Below are 23,044 nucleotides of genomic sequence, written 5' to 3'. Positions count from 1 at the left end.
AAAATATTTTATCTCTATGACTATCATGGTATGGTTTGTTACTACCTTATACCTTCTCTAGATGATTCATTGTTCTATGTATCAAACTATGATTCAGTAAGATATGATTTGTGAACTGTTCGGTTTCATGAGATAATTATACATTATTGTTTATTTGGACATCAGGAAATAAGGAAAAGGAATGTAAGGCACAAATTAGATGGTAGTGATCATATTTATTACGTTCCAATCATAGATTATGAGCGCTCTCGTGAAGAACATGTGGCCAAAAATAATGATTTTTTATTGCATCTAGGTTTGACAAACAGGCAAGTTATAAATCCACTAAGTAGTATATTATTTGTTTAATACTGTTTAATGAAATTTTATAGGCAAGAGTTTTATGTACAGAAGACATTATATGATATATTTTTTTGTTTTTTATTCAAGAAAAATAGTGTAGAGAAAAAGAAGAGAAAAAACAAAAAGAAAGTAAAGATACAATGCAGCCAACTCGTAGAAGCCAACATTTTTGTGACTCAACAAATGTACTTGATGAAAACTATAGTTGTGGTGATGTGCAATCTCACAAAGAACATGGTGATGTGCAGCCCGATATACCACATGGTGATGTGCAGCCTAATATACCACATAGTGATCTCTTAACACAAAGTCTAAGAGAAATTATTGAAAAATAAGAGAGCAAAGGAACAATGAATTTGCAGATGATTTATTCAAGTTTAAAAGATGTGTTTGAAGTGAAATTTGTAGAGACCACTACTAATCTATCTACTCATGCCACACATAATGTGGCAAAGGAGCATGAAGTTCCAGTGGCTCAGAGTGAAGTTGTTGCATCTGCAACTTTTGATGGAAGTATTGGAACAACTATAAATATTGGTAGTGGTTTAACAAAAGATGTGGCCACTTTTGTTAAAAGAAAGAGATTGAGTCAAGATTTATATAGATCTGTAGAGAAGAATGCAAAAGAAAGAAAATCAGAAGGGAAGAAGGTGTTCTTGTTTGAGGTGTCAAGAGAGGGTGAACCCATTAGGCAAAATGCTACAAGGTGGGCAACTGAGTTGGGAGTAATATGTAGGGCCCATTTGGATATATGTAAATCAAATTTTGCAAACCAAGATCCAAAAAGTGTGGAAAATATTATTAAAAAAATGAAAATGCCTTTGACACTATTGGTGGACAAATCTGAAGAAAATATTATAAAAACAAGATGAGACTTTTGATGAACAATTTTAGATACAATTGTAGAAAAGCAATAATCGACGGAAAAGAGAGGTCTAACTACTCCACTCTATATCCAAAAAAATGGGAGGCATTGAAAGAAAGCATGTGTTCTGAAGAATATTTGATAATGAGTTACAAAGGCAAGAGAGAAAGAGATAATGTGTTGGCATATGCACACTCCAATGAGACATTGTAGGTGATTGAAGGTTTTGTCATTGATGGCAACCTTACAATCCTATGGCACCGGCAAGGCATTATACCAGCAAGGCATTACACCAGCAAGATAGTTCATTGGCATCAAAGATCAGACTCTACACCGGCAATCAGGACACTAGCACTGGCACAAAGAAAGGAAGTATACCGGCATAGAGGCCGACAGGATTTTGTTATATTATATTTTGCTTATTATTGTAAAACTTTGTAAGCCGACTTGGCATGTTGTAAAATGACTCTTATATATAAAAGAGATCATTGTAGACATTTTGTAAGTAAGGAAAAAAGGAAGAAAGTGATGTATGTGAAATATTAAGGCAGACCTATCATGCGAAATATAGGTTAAAGGGTTTATGTAAGAAGCAGAGTAGCAACCGGTACTGAATCAGGCATTATAGATGCTATTGTAAAGTAGTACAAGATATTGGATTTGTATAATCCACATTGTAAGTTAGTGAGACTTCCCATTGAGCAGTGAGCTCTAGGCAGTTGGCCTTCCTGCATGTGCAGGCCCCTCTTGTAAGTAATATTCTCTTATTGGCTAGTAAGTGGATATTGTGGGTCACAAATCCCACCAAGGTTTTTCCCACATCGGGTTTCCTCATTAAATCCTTGTGTCATGGTGTGCTTTTCATGTGGATGTTTTTAATTTTGTTTATTGCATTACTTCTTGCATACTGGTACACTGTTATAATATGTTCTACATGTTTTAAGATAAGAAATTATGTACACCAGTTAGATACTGATTCACCCGCCCCCTCTCAATATCTGTGGGAATCCTAACATAATGTGAGCACTGAATATATGTCATTTGGCCGGGGCGGGTTGCAAGCCAAAATGGACAAATTAGGATTAAGTGTATGGATTTTTGGTTCAATATACATTGTGTTATTTAATTTTTTTTTAAAATGGATTGACTATATGTTAAAATTGACATTGTATTTTAGGTGGAAAACATTAATAGAGAAGTAGGTAGTATGAAGTGCAAATCTATTTCATCCACAAATATTTCGCATCCATCTGTTGAATGCCCACTAAGAGCCTCACAAAATCATGTCAACTCAAATGAAGGGTTAGAAGATATAATGAGTTTCTTACATACTCTCACTGAGAAAGTTTTGCAGTTGGTTGCCTCTGTTAAACCTGTAATTTCCGCATGGAATGACCATGATTCCATGGATTTAGATCACGTAAGAGTCTATCCCTCAATATTTTGATTCTCACCTATATAATTTTTATATTATATTTTGAATATGTATGCAAATGTATTTTGATCATATCTAGAATAGCGAATCTATGAAATTTTGCCTTTTGTTGACTATTATTTAAATGAATTACTCCTCATATGGATAATTTTTTAAACTACATGCAAAAAAATATTATCAAAGAAACAAAAAACCAAAAACACCTTGATGCCAATATAGGTGCTGATATTGATAGTGATGATGATAAATTCAAGCAGTATGTGAATGATATTCATAGTAGTAGTTGTGCTCAACTTGAGGTCAGTGTTATCAAACCTTTACTTTTATTTTGTCTTTTAGTACTTGTTTTTTCTTTTGTGCCAACACACTTCTGATGCTCAAATTGAATATTTAATCAAATTAAAGATAACAGTCATTGTAATGTCCCTACTTTGAAATATAATTTAATAATAAATATTAATAATATATATTCATAATGCATAAGAAATTAGTATGCTTATAGTCTAAACCATGTTATTACTGCCAATACTTAAGAAGATGGGAATGAGATGTTCCAAAGAGGGGCAGTCTAAATCCAAGCAATAGGTTAATTCCCAAGAGAGGGTGGGGATCAGCAACCCATAAGCCTTGAGGGTATAGATCCAAGATAGGTAAGGGCTTCGATCTATAAACTTTGAGGTAACCTATTGTATTTGGTTTCTAAGCGCTTTGGTAGCATACATATCTTCCTCCTTCCTTAATGCCGAAGTAGCAACAAAGGTTGGTACATTGAATTAAGAATTAGGGATTAGGGATGAAAGAATTAATTATCTAGTATGATAAATTGATAATTTATGCTTTAATGATTGATAAATAATTTGAATTATGACAACATCGAATAGGGAACATTACAATATCTTCGGCCCCTATGCACAACACAAGTTTCCAACTCAATCCTAGAGCATGATGACTAGGAAAATAATGGACATGTTGTATTTAAGTTTGATCATTTGACATATAACAAAGACAATCTATATGAACCATTTAATAAATAATAATTTTTGTACTTTTTTTTACTATTAGATAAGCTTCCATACATGAGGTTGATCACAAATAATTGATCTATGCAGTACAAATAAGGTTTTTCTAATTATTTTTTACTAGTATTTGTGGTTAAATCAACCCAAAGCAAGCAACTGCCATTTGCATATCTAGGTGGCATTATTAGAAGTCAACAATTAGAAAAAACACCCTTATTTGCATACTTCGAAGGAATATTTAGACACAAAAATTAATCATCATCCCCATAAGAGACAGAGAGAAGACTGATAACATAAGTTTATAGTTGTATCAGGGATAGCAAAATGGTATTTCCATAATATTAACCAGAACATTGTCATTGCATAATCCCCACGGTTATTTTAGATACAAAAAATATATTATATGTTGGAATTCTACACTCTAATGAGAGTAGTTGATGTTGTCATTGATGGCAACTAACTAGAAACCAACTGGCAACCAACTGGAAACCAACTAGAAACCAACCAGCAGTAGGTTTCTACACATGCACCGGCATCACAGATATCATACACCAATAGGCACCGACACTGACAGGCACTTTCACCGGCATCCAGATTACACTGGAAATGAAGTATACCGGCACTTAGGCTGACATGGGATAAAGTTTTTTTATGTGAATTGTTTTGTAAATGTAATTAAATATTTGTAAGTTGACTTGGTATATTGTATAGACTCATATATGTATGAGATATCATAGGTCATTTTGAAAGAGGCAGTAGTAATGAAAGAATGTAATGAATAGGAAATTATTGTATGAGGTGATATAGTGGACAGCGAAGGTTTTGGTTAAGGTATCTAACTGAGCTTAAACTGGTACTGAACTAGGCATTTGAGATGCTATTTTGAGTAGTACATTATATTGGATTTAATTATCCATATTGTAGTCAGTGAGACTCTTTTGAGCAGTGCGCTCCAGCAATTGGCCTTCCTGCATGTGCAGGCCCTTATTGTAAGTAGTATTTATTCATTAGCCAATGAGTAAATATTGTGGGTCGCAAATCCCATCAAGGTTTTTCCCACACTGGGTTTCCTCATTAAAATATCTTGTGATATGGTGTGTTTCTATGATGTCTCTATTATTTGTGTTTACTGCATTAATTCTTATTTACCGGTACACTGTTTTGGGTTGCAAAGTTATAAATAATTTTAAATATTACATCATCCTGTTAGACATTGATTCACCCCCCACTCTCAGTGTCTTTGGGATTGTCATTGAATCTAACAATTGGTATTAGATCCTGGTCCTCTATTTGCAAAAGCCTAACAACTTGAGGAAGATTCTAAAACCGGTACAGATGGAGAACTTAAGAAAACAACTGGAAGGATCTCTTGAAGATTTTGATGTAGAAAAATTGAAGAATATCAAACTTGAATATGATCTGAAGACTGCTAAGGAATTCATTAAAGGACTTCAGGAGAACCTGGTTATAGCACAAAATAAGAGAAAATAACTTCATGAGCAAATACAGAAACATGATGATGAAAAGGAAACTCTTAGTGATATTGCAGACAAGTTGAGGCAAGAGAACACTAACATGAGAAATGAAATGAAAGACTTAACCATGAGGCTATGTAAGGATCCTGAAGATAGGAAGAAGAATGAGGACTTGACTAGGAGACTTAATGATGGAGGTAATGAAAATCTAAGACTCTGTCATGAAATTGATATGCTAAAGACAAATCTGATTCACATGCAACATGATAAAGATGAGCTTGTGAGATAAGTTGGAATTCTTGAAAATGAGTTGATCACTGCAAATGAACACAAAGACAAATTCAAGAAAAGTTCAAAAAGACTTGATGACATGCTGAAAAGACAAAAATCTAATGGAGATACAATTGGACTTGGATTTAAACATGGAGAAAGTTTTGGGACTGCAAACAATCAAGATCATAGTAAACCGGTAAGACAACCTAATGCTTATAAATTAAATGGGAAATGTTTCAATTGCAATAAATTTGGTCATAGAGCAAATCAATGCAGATTTAGAAATAATTAGAATACAAACTTACCCACCAGTCAATGTTCCAAATACAATAAAGTTTGCCATAATTTAGAAAATTGCAGAATGAATGAGAAATGCTATGTTTATGGTAGTTTTGGGCATTTATCTAATCAATACAAAACACAAATAGGTCAAGGATATGGAAAAGATATTCAAAGGAATAATGTAACTTATTATGCATGTAACAAGATTGGGAATATTGCAAAATTTTGTAGAAGCAAGACTATATCGGCGAACAATAAAGGATCTAGTGTAAAGGGAAAAGAAAAGGTAAATGAAATAAAGCAAGAATTTTCAAAACAATGGATTAAGAAGGGAGATCATAAATTTGATGAATCTATCTCTGCACTGGTAGAATAGAGTAACCCTCCACTGGTAGGAGATTCTTCATCTAACTAAGGAATAATCCTTAGGGTGTATTGCATCAAATTGAAAATCATGCATTTTACCCTCGGTTGATGGGAAGAAGACACATTTCTTCTTTACCGGCAAATATGTTAAGTTTTCACTTAACCGGTGACCATTTAATGTGGTTTTAAAGAACCTTTATGGCTATAAAGCATCAGAAAACCCTCATTTTGACTCACCAAGCATTCAAGCATTTAGAGAGTGTGAAACTAAGCAAGGGCATTCTAAGGCGAAGCAGAGAAGTAATTATCAAACATTCAGAGAGTTTAAAGTTAAGAGGTATTTATCAAAATGGAAACTTAATCTTTTGTTCCTAAGTTTATTACAAACCCTACCATTGTTGCAAACATCAAATGCCCTAGACCCGTATTTAAGATTATTCCTGAGATTGCAAAGTAGGATGATTCTATTGGAGCTTTTTCAAAAATTTTGAAGGGTTTGGCATTTGCTGAAGACCCTAGAATCTACATCCATTGCAACATAGAAGACCTAGGGACTAAGGATTTGAAGAAAAATTTTAATGAGGTTATTACCAATGAACAAGGTGTGATTAAACCTGAACATAAGATTGTGGAGGACTTAGGTTTTGTAGAAATACTTAACATTCTAGAATTTCCAAAGGAAGTTGTACGACTTTTATTGAGCATAGTCCATGGAGAGTTCGTGTGGTTGGAGTTTGTTTGCAAGATAACCAAGGAAGTAATTAAGGAAGTTACTGGTTTACCCTCAACTAGTAGTAGACCTGATAAAACCAAGAAAATACCTAACAAGAGTGTGACAAGATTAACCAGAGCCATATCTGATAGCAAATCACTTAGAGTCAATGATGTTAAGGATATAAATGTGAGATATGTAAGTATGATACTTGGATATAAAGCAGCACATGCAAATAGACTGAATTCGATTTCTAGCCTTTGTATTCACAGTGCATATGAGATGGTGAACAATAATGCTAAGATTCATGTTTGTGAATGGCTTAAATATGAACTTATTGACAATTTGAAGAAGATTAAGGGAGATAAGAAAGGTACTTTCCATTCTAGGAACCTACTAGTATGCTTAATGCTATACTTTACCAAAGAGATACCCGGCATAGGTCACAAATATTTTGGTTATGACATCCCGATAGGAAAATAGATGCAGGAAGCTTTCACTGGTATGGGCACTGACTTTGATAAGACCATTGTAGATTACTTTAAATCTTTTCAAACTAAGATGAGAGAAAGAGAGAGGTTACCATAGAGCATAGTCGATAAGTATAACAAGCAAACTTTTTTTGTTATTAAAAGAGATGAGATTTGGATGGAAGAAGTAATCCCTAGAACTATTTGGGTTACTGAGATGGTTTATGAGGTAGACCTACTTGTTCTAGAAACATATGAAAAATCCCTACTTGATGCACCTAGGGAGCCATCTGAAGGAATATTTGGTAATGCTGAAATTATTGCAAGTAATGTATCTAACTCGAAAGAAAGAAAGAAAAGAGACAAGTTTATCAGAGATGCCTCTAAGAAGGCCAGTGAAATTAAGGAAAATGTCATGAATATCAGTGGTATATCAGCTAGTGAGCTTAAAGGACTGCAATCGGAAGCACATGTTTCACCGATTATGACATCTTCTGATACTGACAGTGGCAAGGCTATTGAGTTTAAGAGAGTGGAAAAGAAAAGGAAAAACCCACTGGTACCTTCTCCTCCTCCTAAGAAAACCAGAACACGGAGAAAGAAACAACGGGTAGTTAGGGAACCACAGAAGAAGCTTACACCAAAGAAGAAACAAACACCGGTTACCCCTACACTGGATGATCTACTGAATGAAATAATAGAAGAAGGTAATTTGGTAAATGTAAATAAATGGTATCATTCTTTTAAAGATTCTAACAAAGAAACTATTGAAGAAAGCAATATTCTACAGTTGGATATTTACAAGAAATTTTTTATTGAGGTTGTGGATGTCTTATCTAATGATCTCTATCTAAGACTTGAGGCTAAAAGGCTATCAGTAATGGAACTTGATAAGTTGAAGCCCTTTTGAATATACATCCAGTAAACTCTAAGGAAGAGATAGATGAGCTTATATCTTAAGCTGACCAATTAGTATTTTTCAGTGGACACCGGCAAGTAAGTCTAATGGTTGGGAGAATTGAGGAGATTGTTGATGAGACTGCAGATAAATGGGATATATTCTTTGTTGAGAAGGAAAAGAAAGAGGAAAGAAACAGATCAAAAATGGATAAGACATTTAAGGTATATCAGAAAGATAAGGGAAAAGTTAAAGTTGGCGGTGTCCCTACTATAAAGATTACACATAATCTTCCACCGCCACCTCAGGATACCCCTTTGGTACACACAACTAATCCACTAGATATGGCTACTGAAGGTATAACTCATGATGATACTAACCCGAAGTCTGAAATACTTTTCACAATGAATATAGATACACAAGATATAAACATTGTTGTAGATAAGGAACAGGCAGCTGATAGTGAAAATATAAAGATCTCTGATAAACTGGCACACAGTGTAGACTCTCAGAAGACTGAGAAACCAGTACAAACTGATGACTTTTAGAAAACTGAGATACCGGCTCAAGTAGAGCAACCAGAAACTGAGAAACCTACCGAGGATAAGACAACTAACACAGAGCAACATGAATCAGGGAAACTGGTAGTTGAAGAGGTACTTGTACAGATTGAGAAACCATCAAAGGCAAAGGTACATACATAGACAGATCCACCAAAAGAAAATGTAAGTAAAGAGCAACACGTTTGTGGCAATAAAGAACAAAAAATTAAGGTAGTTGGAGAATCTGGCACATCAGTAGGAGAATTCAGACCGACTAACATCACAGATGTTCTTTTGGATTCTCTCAAGAGGATAACAGATTGCAATGCCTTGGAATTTAAGGCTATTGATAACACATTACCTATCTTGAAAATGATTGCACCTACCTATAAGATAGATCACATTAATGATTCTTTAGGTAAATTGGACACATTGTCCAAATTTATTGCTGAAAATGTTCTAACTCTAGAAAAGGTGAATGAGGATACCATTAAGGAGAGAGTTGACAAAGAGAAAAATACATTCTTTGAGAACGTTATAAAGAATTGTACCAATCACTTGGACACACTTTTACTGATACTTAATTCTACAATTTTGGAGTATAAGGAGCTATATAGAGAAGCATGTAAACCTCACTGTTTGACAGAGGATATAGATGAGGAAATCAAGAAGACACAAAAAGAGATCGATGATATTGTAGATAATTTAATAGGTTCTTCGGGACTTATCTTAGTTTTTGAGCAGGAAATGGCAGTTTTCAAAGAGAAGTTAGAGAAACTTGAGAAAGAGAAAGAAAGTATAAGGTCAAAATCCTGAGAACTCAAAAGTAAACTTGGTCCAAAATTAGACAGTATCATTACTCAATGGGTTGAATTATCAAAGGCAACAGTTCAAGGAGAACAATCATCGGAGCAACAAATGCACTATCTAACTGGCATGATCCAACAGGTTGAGACCGTTCTCTCTGACAACAATAAATTCATGCAGAACCCAAATCTAGTTTTGGCAAACATTTTTCAAATCGTAACCAACCGGTTATAGGCGATGAGGTAGCATTTTGTATTCTTTGATTCTTTTTGACATCCTTTGTCATTGATGTCAAAGGGGGAGTATTAGTATAGAGAAAAATAAGGAGTAGTATGGAGAAAATAAATACATAGAGGAGATCACTTGCTCAGGGGAGCATACTTCTTTTTGGATTTAATTTTTTGATAGCAGTTTTGGATTTCTCTTATGAGTGTTGCCATGAATGCCAAAGGGGAAGATTGTTGGCATTCTACACTCTAATGAGAATAGTTGATGTTGTCATTGATGGCAACCAACTGGCAACCAACCTGTAATAGGTTTATACACATGCACTGGCATCACATATATCATACACCAGCAGGCACTTTCATCGGCATCCAGATGACATCGAAAATGAAGTATACCAACACTCAGGCCGACATGGGATAAAGTTTTGTTTATGCGAATTGTTTTGTAAATGTAATTAAATATTTGTAAGTCGACTTGGTATATTGTATAGACTCATATATGTATGAGATCTCATAGGTCATTTGAAAGAGGTAGTAGTAATGAAAGAATGTAATGAATAGGAAATTATTGTATGAGGTGATATAGTGGACAACGAAGGTTTTGGTTAAGGTATCTAACTGAGCTTAAATCAGTACTGAACCAGGCATTTGAGATGCTATTTTGAGTAGTACATTATATTGGATTTAATTATCCATATTATAGTCAGTGAGACTCTTTTGAGCAGTGCACTCCAAGTAGATGATCTTCCTGCATGTGCAGGCCCTTATTGTAAGTAGTATTTATTCATTGGCCAATGAGTAAATATTGTGGGTCACAAATCCCACCGAGGTTTTTTCCACACCAAGTTTCCTCATTAAAATATCTTATGTTATGGTGTGTTTCTATGTTGTCTCTATTATTTGTGTTTACTGCATTAATTATTATTTATCGGTACATTGTTTTGGGTTGCAAAGTTATAAATAAGTTTAAATATTCCATCCATTGGCTAGACATTTATTCAGCCCCACCCCCCTCTCAGTGTCTTTGGGACTATCTTTAAATCTAACATTATATGTTATCAGTTTGATAGGGACCATACATTATGAGTTCTGAGTATCACTTTCATCATAACCCAATAATAGTTGCAGATCATATATCGCTTCAGATATCAACTATACCAATTAGAGGGATAAATATACCGATATAGCAGATTATAACCATCATTCTTAGTGTAAGTGGTAACTACTATTGTATATATCAGTTCTCATGAAGTTTTTGAGTTAATTACTTAAAAAAAGAAGTCATCTATGATTAAATAATTCCTTATTCTTAAGAATTCATAAGAAGGGACATTACATTCACCAGCATTCCATACCAATAAATTCAAGCAACCTTATCCATTGTAGATAATATCACAAGGAATTGATACCCACGACAATATGTTCTACAACTTGCACAAAAGAAAGCAAAGCCTATTGTATTGCATTAACAAAGTCTTGATAAATTCTTGTAGAGATCTAAAACTATCTGATGATTACTAGAATTACAAAACCTTCTCATATATATGAGAATCACAAGTCTTTTGAAATGAAGGCGTGCACCCATTTTGAACTAAATAGCTATAGTTTGTTAAACTTAGACATAAACAAATTAAGTATGCCAATATGATTGATATAATCATCATCTTGGTAACATTGGAAGTCTGAGGTCCATTTCTTCATTGCGCTCTCCATGGTATAGGATCTCTCTATCATCCGGATCACATATGGATCTAGATCCCCATCCTCATCGACTAGTCCTCTGGTTGTGCTCATGAAACATGTCAATTGGAGTTGCCAGTCTCCCAACAACATGGGTTCTCCATCACGGAACATATCTGGCAATTGGATCGATTATTCATTCTCCAGGAATTGGATGGCATTTTTCAAATTGTCCCCGAATTCATTGTGTGCCTTCAGCACGATATCTTCTTCATTCTTATCCTCTGGAGTCATAGAGTTATGAGTGGTCATGATCTCCTGGATCCATTCATGCAACCTCATATGCTCTATGTATGCTTTTATGGTACTAGTGTGTATCTTCCAAAAGTCTTCAGAATACTTTAACATAACCTTAAAATGAGCATCAACTATGTCATCAACAAGCTTGGCAATGCAAGCCTATGTAGCTTTGAGCAATCTATTCCCCTTCTTGCTCTTATACCTCCATTATGAAGCATCCTAGAATGTTTCAAGTATATCTTTATTAGTTTCATAAGTAGGAAGTCCAACCTTTGTAATCCTTGGGGCTGATTCCAACTGTAATGCCTTATCCTGCTAATATTGTTTCTCTTTTTGTGCTTTCTCATAAAGGCCTTTGACAGTTTGGTTTTCCCTCACCAAGAACTCATCTTGTTCTTTATTTATCTTTGCAACATTGAGGTTTAATTGGGCAGTGATCCTAGGGTCTATTTTCCAACTTGATGGATCATGAGGTGGCCAAATGCTTCATCTGTGTCTACCAACAAGAGTCTCTTGTCTCTTGGATATAGAGCCCAAAGAAACAAGGCCTTCTGCTCTAGATCAGACCCTGAACATATAAAGATCCTATCAACCTCCTCTGGTAATAATTGCTTACCATTGTGTTGCTTTCTCCTAAAGTTATCAAACATAATAGCAGTTTTCATTTCCCACCCAGGGTAAATTATCACACCAACGTCCTTGAGGAGTTGTCTTCCTCTTTCAGGGGTCATTTCTCTTTTCTCAGTATTGATTTCCTCCTGCATCATTCATAGAGTGTCTTCCTTTGTCATGTTTCTCATCTTCTACTTGATCATATTACCTTTGTATTGATATAATAAGGTTTAAAACTCAAGAGTGTTAACAAACTCCTGATCTAAAACAAATTTCTCATGCTGGAGGATTCCAACATCATCAATTTCCATCATGTAGGGTTGTCATGTTGCTAGATCCATGTGGTGATCAAGTCCAAACCTCGTGGGTGGCACATCTTCTTCTATGTTAACAAATTCAGTAGTGGATTCAGGGGATAAGAGGGCAATGGGATTAGTCTCCCTAGGATCTTTAATTCTTTCTCTAAAGACCTACAATGGAACTGCATTATCTAGAATCTCCAATTCATGAGACATTAGTTTTTTCACTTTGGCCATGGGGTCATCAATTGCTTCCAATATTTCTTCGTTGATCTTGCCCCTCCTCAATTTCCATTCATATGCTTTAGCTACCTTATTGTGCATTGACCTCTTCATGATTGCTTCCTCCCTTTCCATATTCTTGATGAAGTCATCAATCATTAATGGCACATGCTCTATGGCTTTCAATCTCTATGACATTCTAGCCCCCCACATATATCCTTCTAAATCAAAGTTGGGCATGGGGTCTCCTTTCACAAGGTGGAAATATTCTAACTTATTTTGTAGTAAACCATAACTTTTTGAACTCTTAAAAGGTAAATCATAAAAGGACAACAAGCCAGGCACAATTGATTGCTTCCCATGATTTGTAAGATTTTTGGTACTGGCTATAGACAATTGCCTAATGATTTCCAAATAAACAATTTTGTTTAGGACATTCACAGGAAATAAGTAAGGTTGTCCCTCGAACCCATCCACCCTAATCTATGTGTGGTGCCCCATATTTTACATACCCAAAATTTGAACTTCAAATTGGTCTCAATGTTGAATGAAGGTCCAAATATGTGTCTATGCGCAAGTGGTGAGCATGTGACTCAAGGTCGTTGTAAGTCAGAATATAAAAAATGGAATAATTTTGAAAATTACTAAGAATTGAGGGAAATCATTTGATAGACATTTCCTAAGCATCATTTTGTGTCATGTGGCCAATTTTTGCCTGAACCCAGTTCACAGTTTGCTATATTTTAAACTTTCAAATTTTGATGTCCCTCGCTCGCAAATAATTTAAATATCTCATCCTAGGAATCATCATTAGGAATAAATGAGTATGTTTTCTTGTTTTCTTACCATCAACATGTGTTTCAAATTTCAGAGCCTAACTCCCTACCATTTGAAAGTTATGACCATTTTTCCTAAGTTTGGGCATTAAATTTAAAATATTAAATTATTTTTCAAAAAATAATTTAATATTTTAAATTATTTTAATATTTGTGGTCATTTGAGGAGGTATAAGTTTTCTAGAAATTTCATTTTCATTTCTCCTTTATTTTCCTCCATGGTCGATGGTTTCTGAGGTCGAGATCATAGTCTTTGAGAGAAATGGTTAAAGATGCTCTGTTTTCGAGCATTTTTAACCCATATTCCTAACCTCAAAAAGAAAAGAAAAAGAAAAAAAGGGTTAATAATTGTCCAAAACAGAGCATTTCTAACCTTATTAACTAACCTTGTGTGGGCCCGCTTTGTCAAGAAGGTTAGAAATGCTTCGTTATGGAGCATTCTTAACCTTCTCCATAAGAGTTATAAAAAAATGCTTCAAACAAAAATGCAGTCTCATGGCATTAGATAGTATGTAAAATTTGGAAGCGAAGACAATATAGTTAATGATGGGTAAGTGCACAAAGATGGTGGTCAAAAAGGGGGATATAAGTGGACATTTTTTTTCTGAAATTAGGTGAACCTGAACTTGGAGGCGAAATTTGAAAGTCATCCACTCAAGATATGAAGGTAATCAAAGAACAAATATTGTAGTACTCTGAATCTAGTTTCCAAACTACTAAAATTTTACAAAATTGGATAAGATTAAGGGGTTCAAATCCTTCGCGCATGAAAAATAGACCCTGATTTGTTCTGAAAAACATAACATAGTGTCTGATGTGCACATCAAAAAAGTCATAGTTAGATTTAGTATTTTGACAAATCCTTTCGCAGAAACATAGTTAAGAGTGAGCACTAGAAGATGTGTATTTTTTTGTAATTGTTTGTTGAGTATTTTTTTTTAATAATTTTTCCAATCGAGCACATCCTGAAAATTAGGTGCCTGTTCGTGCGTGAAGCATAAGTTGCACTAAACAAATCAAAAATACAATTTTATTTTTTTAAATTGTAAAGAATCAAGTGCACTACAATAGTATATAATTTTTTTTAATTTGGAGAAGTATATCAAAATTTATTAAAAAATGGTGCACCTATGTCTATGAGAACTATGGAGACACTCGTAAAAGAAATTCAATAATAATATGTTATTGTTGTTCAAATTTTTAAAAAATTATATGGTTAGAAAACTCAGAAGATGGGTGAAAATATGGTGGCAATTTGAGAAATACCCACTTGATTAAATGTAAACCTGATGATGACAAAGTCGATAAACCAAGTTGATAAAATAAAACATGTCAAAAATGAGAGAAATGGAGGAGAATCAAACTTCCAAATTGTAGCTTTGTCATCCAGGCCTATTTCTAAGCCTAAACAATCAAAAGCGCGTATGGGGTGCTTATGGTATAAAAGCGTGTACGGGGTACTTATGGTATAAGAACCGTGTACACGCTCTTTTTACTATAAACAGCGCGTATGCGCTCTTTTTACTATAAACAGCGCATAGGCACTCTTTTTACTATAAAGAATGCGTATGCGCTATTGTTTAAATTTTGGGTGTGTGTATAATATGATATTGTATATATAATATGTGTATATACATATAATATATAATATTTATATATATAAGCATATAATATATTAAGTATATATATACACATATACACATATAAGTGTATTTTCTCCCCCTCTCAAATGCATACAAGGTCTCTCTCTCTCTCTCTCTCTCTCTCTCTCTCTCTCTCTCTCTCTCTCTCTCTCTCTCTCTCCCCCCCCCCCCCCCTTCTCCCTTACTCCATATCCCATCCCTCTCTCTCTCCCTCCCTTCATCCCCTTCTCCCTTCCTCCATACCCCATGCCTCTCTCTCTCGCTCTCTCCCCTTCTCCCTTCCTCCATACCCCATCCCTCTTTCTCTTATTATCTCCCTCCCTCCTCCATACCCCACTAAAATTGAGTCTGCACTTCTATATAAGTAAGTGAATTTATTTATTGTATGCAACTTCCTCTTTGATTTTTATCATGTATTCTCTCCTAAGAAAATTGACTGATGGATTTGTGTGTGTATATTTAATGGGAGGAATATGGTTTGAAATTTAACCATGGGTGCATTACCATGACAAACAAGGAAACCTGCAACAATATTCTTCTCGAATGTGTTTTTAATGAGCTGAGCAGATTTGGAAAATAGTGTCAACAAAGAAACATGATGAGTCAAAGTACCTGCAATATGTTTTTCAGAAGGAAATAACCAGTAGGAAGAGAAAGAGGGAGAGTAACACAAATGATGTCCTGGAGAATGATAGTGGTGGGTATGCAAGAGTTCCCATGTTGTTACACAACACCTATCACCTAAAGAAATTAAAGTTTGTTGTATGCATGGCAGTGATAGTATATGATGATAATCACTTGTCAAAAGGCTTGGAACAATACATACCCATGAAAGAATCAAGTGTGTAATTCCTATAGTCACAATCAAGATCAGTCCTATAACCTTGCAAATTTATTAGCATCATATGTTTTAGAACTTAGGCAGTACTCTTAGGGTTAGGTCAAGCTCTTACACTTGCTTTTTAGCGAAGCCTCATCTTTTGTTTGCTTGGAGTCTCTCTTATGCTCACAATGGTCTAACTTAGCTATATAAAAACTAAACTATTGATGTTCTATTGTATGATGTTCTATTCATAACTTTAAATTTAATATATCATTTTATTAGCCCACCATATGACCCCTTAGGTGTCATTAGAGGTCATATTGTTTCCTAAGAGATCATATGGTGTCCTGTGACCCCTTAAGACACCATATGACCTCTTAAGACACCATACGACCCATAACAACACCATATGGTGTCCTAAGGAGTTATAGGATGCCATATGACCCCTCGGGACACCAATGACCCATAAGTGTTCTAAAGGGTCATATGGTGTTCTATGACCCCTTAGGACACTATTTGGTGTTGTTATAGGTCCTATGGTGTGCTAAGGGATAATATAGTTTCATATGACCCCTTAGATGTTGTTAGGGGTTGTATTGTGTTCTAAGGGTCATATTGTGTCCTAGATTTGATCTCTCTTCCTCTCCCTCCCCCCCTCCTTCTCTCCCTCTCTCCCTCTCCCTCTCTCTCTCTCCCCTGCTCTCTTCCTCCATACCCCATCCCTCTCTCTCTCACTCTCTCCCCTTCTCCCTTCCTTCATACCCCATCCCTCTTTCTCTTCTTCTCTCCCTCCCTCTTTCACTTCTTCTGTAATTCCTATAGTCACAATCGAGATCACTCCTACAACCTTGTAAATTTAATAGCATCATATGTTTAAGAACTTAGGCAGTACTGTTAGGGTTAGGTCAAGCTCTTACACTTTCTTTTTAGCGAAGCCTCGTTGTTTGTTCACTTGGAGTCTCTCTTATGATGACAATGGCCTAACTTAGCTATATCAAAACTAAACTACTGATGTTCTATTGTATGATGTTCTATTGTATGATGTTCTATTCATAACATTAAATTTAATATATCATTTTATTTGCCCACCATATGACCGCTTAGGTGTCATTAGAGGTTGTCTTGTTTCCTAAGAAGTCATATGGTGTCCTGTGACCCCTTAAGACACCATACGACCCATAACAACACCATATGGTGTCCTAAGGCGTCATAGGATGCCATATGACCCCTCGGGACACCAATGACCCATAACAACAACATATGGTGTTCTAAAGGGTCATGTGGTGTTATATGACCCCTTAGGATACTATTTGGTGTCGTTATAGGTCATATGGTGTGCTAAGGGATAATATATTATCATAAGACCCCTTTATGACACCCTATGACCCCTTAGATGTTGTTAGGGGTCATATTGTGTCCTAGATTCGATCTCCCTTCCTCTCCCTCCCCCCTCCTTCTCTCCCTCTCTCCCTCTAACTCTCTCTCTCTCTCTCTCCTCTTCTCTCTTCCTCCATACCTCATCCCTCTTTCTCTTCTTCTCTCCCTCCCTCTTTCTCTTCTTCTATAATTCCTATAGTCACAATCGAGATCAGTCCTATAACCTTGCAAATTTAATAGCATCATATGTTTTAGAACTTAGGCAGTACTCTTAGGGTTAGGTAAAGATCCTACACTTGATTTTTAGTGAAGCCTCGTTGTTTGTTCGCTTGGAGTCTCTCTTATGCTGACAGTGGTCTATTAGCTATATCAAAAATAAACTACTAATGTTCTATTGTATGATGTTTTATTCATAACTTTAAATTTAATATATCATTTTATTAGCCCACCATATGACCCCTTAGGTGTCATTAGAGGTCGTATTGTTTCCTAAGAGGTCATATGGTGTCTTGTGACCCCTTAGGACACCATATTACCTCTTAAGACACCATACGACCCATAACAACACCATATGGTGTCCTAAGGGGTCATAGGATGCCATATGACCCCTCGAGACACCAATGACCCATAACAACACCATATGGTGTTCTAAAGGGTCATATGTTGTTCTATGACCCCTTAGGACACTACTTGGTGTCGTTATAGGTCCTATGGTGTGCTAAAGGATAATATAGTGTCATATGACCCCTTAGGACACCCTATGACCCCTTAGATGTTGTTAGGGGTCATATTGTGTTCTAAGGGTCATATTGTGTCCTGGATTCGATCTCTCTCTCTCTCTCTCTCTCTCTCTCTCTCTCTCTCTCTCTCTCTCTCTCCTCTCTCCCCTTATCCGTTCCTCCATACCCCATCCCTCTCTCTCTTTCTCTCTCCCCTTCTCCCTTCCTCCATACCCCATCCCTCTTTGTATTCCTTCTCTCCCTCCCTCTTTCTCTTCTTTTGTAATTCCTATAGTCACAATCAATATTATTCCTATAACCTTGAATTTTTAGTAGCATCATATGTTTTAGAACTTAGGCAGTACTCTTAGGGTTAGGTCAAGCTCTTACACTTTCTTTTTAGCAAAGCCTCGTTGTTTGTTCGCTTGGAGTCTCTCTTATGATGACAATGGTCTAACTTTTCTATATCAAAACTAAACTATTGATGTTCTATTGTATGGTGTTCTATTAACTTTAAATTTATTATATCATTTTATTAGCCCATCACATGACCCCTTAGTTGTCATTAGAGGTCGTATTGTTTCCTAAGAGGTCATATGGTGTCCTGTGACCCCTTAAGACACCATATGACCCCTTAAGACACCATACGACCCATAACAACACCATATGGTGTCCTAAGGGGTCATAGGATGCCATATGACCCCTCGGGACACCAATGACCCATAACAACACCATATGGTGTTCTAAAGGGTCATATGGTGTTCTATGACCCCTTAGGACACTATTTGGTGTCGTTATAGGTCATATGGTGTGCTAAGGGATAATATAGTGTCATGTGACCCCTTAGGATACCCTATGACCCCTTAGATGTTATTAGGGGTCATATTGTATTCTAAGGGTCATATTGTGTCCTGGATTCTATCTCTCTTCCTCTCCCTCCCCCCTCCTTCTTCTCTCCCTCTCTCCCTCTCCCTCTCTCTCTCTCCCTACCTCTACCTCTCCCTCCCTCACCCATCTCTCTCTCTCTCCCTCTCTCCCTCTCTCTCCTTCCATCCTTCTTTCTCACTCCCCCTCTCCCTTCCTCTCTCTCTCTCTCTCTCTCTCTCTCTCTCTCTCTCTCTCTCTCTCTCTCTCTCTCTCTCTCTCTCTCTCTCTCTCCTCCTTGTCTCTCCCTCAACCCTACTCTCCCTCTCCCTTCCTCCATACTCTCTCTCTCCCTCCCTCTACCTCTTTCCCTCTCTCTACCTTCCCTCCCGCCTCTCTCTCTCCCAATCTCTCCCTCTCTCTCTCTTCCTCTCCCTCCTTCCCTCCTTTATCTATACCTCTCCATCCTTCCCTCTCTCTCTCACTCTCCCTCCCTCCCTCCCCCCTCTCCTCTTCCTCCCCCCTCCTTCCCTTCCACCCGCCCTCCTCTCTCCCTCCCCCCTACTCTCCCCCCTCTGTCCCTCTCTCTCTCTCTCTCCCTCCCTCCCTTTTCATTCACATTTTTTCTACTACCAATAGCATGTACAGGGTACTGGACCTATTAGTTCACTACCCTGCCATATCTTTTTTAAGGCGTAGGAGCACGTACGCGGTGCTTATTACTTGTAAGCACGTACGGGCTACTAAGCCCATTATTCGCTACCCTGCGATAACATATTTTAGGCTTAGGAGCGCGTACGCGCTACTTATTAGTACAGAATGAGAAAAAAAATACAGTTGGGCTTGCCAACATTTTATGGACTAACAGCGCGCACGCGGTTATTAATTTAGTGCGTACGTAGTACATAGACATAGTTTTAGTTTCCCAAGAGCCTCAACAGCCTCAAAAGAAGTTTTTGAGGTTGTTGAAGGCCCCACTAGAACTGTGTTTGCACTTCTATCAATATTTTATACATAGAAGTAAGTGAATTTTTTTTTTTTACATGATTCCAAATAATTGAATTGTTGTTCTTATTAGTTTTGTCAATAGTATTGTGATTGTTTAATAGTTTGATTCCAAAAAATAGTGATAAGATGCATATTTATGGTTATTTATTTGTTTATTAACTTTTGTTTACATATATATGTAATATGATTCTATTTAGGACAACCGATATCAACCATGGGAAAGAACAAGCGAGGAATGATGGAACAATGAGAGGTTGAAAAGGAAAGACAAAGGAAATGTATGAAGAAATTACGTGACATAAGAACAATGGGAGAAGAAGGTATGTCATCCTCAACATCTCAATTCGATTTACCAAATGAACATAATGCACCTAATGCAATTGAAGAAGAGACATTTGATTTACCGTATGAACCTAATGTAATTGAAGAAGATATTGCATTGAATAATAAATTAAATGATGAACATACACCTTCTCTATTTGATGAATTGAATGTACATAATGCACCGACATTAACACCTCCTAGAATCATTCATAGGAAACCAAAGTATCTAATTGACATTGATGAGAATATATTGAAGCCAATGCCCAATAAAATGAATGAACGAACTTGTAGGAGAATGGTTAAAAGAATATGGCAAAACTATTTTGAAAACTTAAATCAAACCGCAAGATGTCAATTAATTATTCAAATGATTAAAAATTTGAATTTTAGAGAGACAAAGAAAATTCTAGGCCTAAGATCATCTGAAAGTAATAGCGAAAGAACCATTGTGAGAAATCTATTTGATGCATATCAAGCTATTGGTTCAAAAGCACGTACTAAAGATTCTAATGCTACTCGACGTGTCATTACATCAACCATAATGAGCAAGAAAATAAAAAAAGATCATGTGATAAGAAAAACAAGTAAGTCATTAAACGTTAGTAGAACAACATTAAGTAAAGCATTAAATAGGCAAGAAAAAATAGAGGAACCTAACAATAATTCTCTTTGGGCATTCTCGGGTAGACTACCACGCAAAGACAAGGTTGTTGTTGATGCACTAAGAACATTAATTGAAAATTTTTGGCATGACAACACAAGATTTTCGCCCAACCAAAGAGATGTTGTTAGAAGGCAAATTGGGTCTACAAATCATGAGCCACATGCCAAACACTATTTAGATATGATGCAAACTAAATTTTATGAAATATTCCTTCAAAAGTTTCCTCAAATAAGAATTTCTCAAAGATTTTTTGAAATGGCAAAACCTTTTTATATTAAGAATAATCATGTACGCACCACGTGTTGTTGTAGGATGCATATTGAATTTTCCATGCACTATGATATTTTTCGTCATATTTGTTCTACTTTGCACACTAATGATGTTTTGCAGGAATGCAATATACAAGCACCTCCTAAGTCAGTAAGAGAATTTATTTCAAGTGTGCTATGTAATAGACATGATGGTTGCATTTATTATAAGATGCCTTGTTTGGAAGGTTCTTGTTCTATATGTGGTGGTTTGCAATGTTTACCAAGATATGTATATTTGGAGAGCACACATGAAATTGGTACAAAACAAGTTTCTTTCAGAAAATACAAGACAGTCACATATGGAGTTAAAGATGGAAAAGAATAGAAGAGATGTGAGCTAGTGAAAATGATATATGTGTAGCTGAATTTATGAAAATGTTTCAAGAGAAACTAGTTTATGAGTATATAATGCATACACATAGAGATCGATGGTTAGATGAGCAATTCAAGTTATGTAAGGACACATTTCCTCTTGGCACCATTGTCCCTATCATTGATTTTGCTGAAAATTATACACTACAACCTCAAAATGAAGTGCAATCTATGTATTATCACTCTACACAAGTTTCTATTTTTGTACACATAGCATTCATGCATGTAGATGATAGCACAGAGGAGGATAGAAAGGTTGTAAGAGAGTATGAAGGCGGTGTTGAGTTGATAGATGCAGAAACAATTGTGCGATGGTGTAAGTCTACGATGGGTCCAGGTAATCCAGGTACGCCAATGGTTCATAGATATTTTTGGTTGATCACTGAATCTAACATTGAAAACTATCTAGATTGTTGAACAGTTGCAAGATCGAGTGACATGCACTCATTTATGAGTTCACATTCAAGTTCACTGGTAATTTAAACGAGACAGATGGTATGTTTTTTCTCTTCTTGCATGTATTGTTTGTGGGAAGAATGTGAAACACAAGAGTGGGTTGACAAATGGTCTTGTAGACCGTTGGTTCCCATTGATTCATATCAAATTCCCAAAGCACTACAATTGAGCCAGATGGAGACATCAGTGTATTTTGACCATGTATCTGACCTAGTGGATTCAAGTGATTTTTTGAGTTAATTTTTTTGCAAGTATTCTTTTTGGTTCATTTTTTTGTACATCATACTTTATTTTTGGTATTAATTAACACTTTATAAAATGCAGGTCATGTGTATGTAGTTGTTGCAGAAGAGAACAATGAAGAAGGAAGAGATTGCTATTTGTATCATTGTGTTGAGCCAAAAATAAAATTGACAACCACAATCATTGACGGAGAGGGTATTGAGTACCCAATAGGGTTCGTTTTCATGACAGGAACATGGCTTCGGAGATACCCTATCAAGAATTCTGATGTTTGGTTGTTCAAGGACTTTGAAACACATAGACATATTCTTCATTTCTCTAACCTTATTGTTGCTACAAATATTCATTTGATGAAGTATCATGGTAGACCTCATAACAAGATTTTATGGAAAGTTCGTGAATCAGACCATGAGGCAATACTTGACACAATACGGGTTAGAGTCGATCCTGAAGCCTCACTTAATTGATTCTACAGTTCAAAGTAGAATGATTTTGAGAATTTTGTATAAATCATCGACGAATTATTCTATATTCATTTTTTGTATATATAAATTCTCATGAGCTATTTTTTACATGTT

The sequence above is a fragment of the Cryptomeria japonica genome, chromosome 9, assembly GCF_030272615.1.
Source record: "Cryptomeria japonica chromosome 9, Sugi_1.0, whole genome shotgun sequence".
In the NCBI taxonomy this organism is placed as follows: Eukaryota; Viridiplantae; Streptophyta; class Pinopsida; order Cupressales; family Cupressaceae; genus Cryptomeria; species Cryptomeria japonica.
This window is presented reverse-complemented; position numbering follows the sequence as displayed.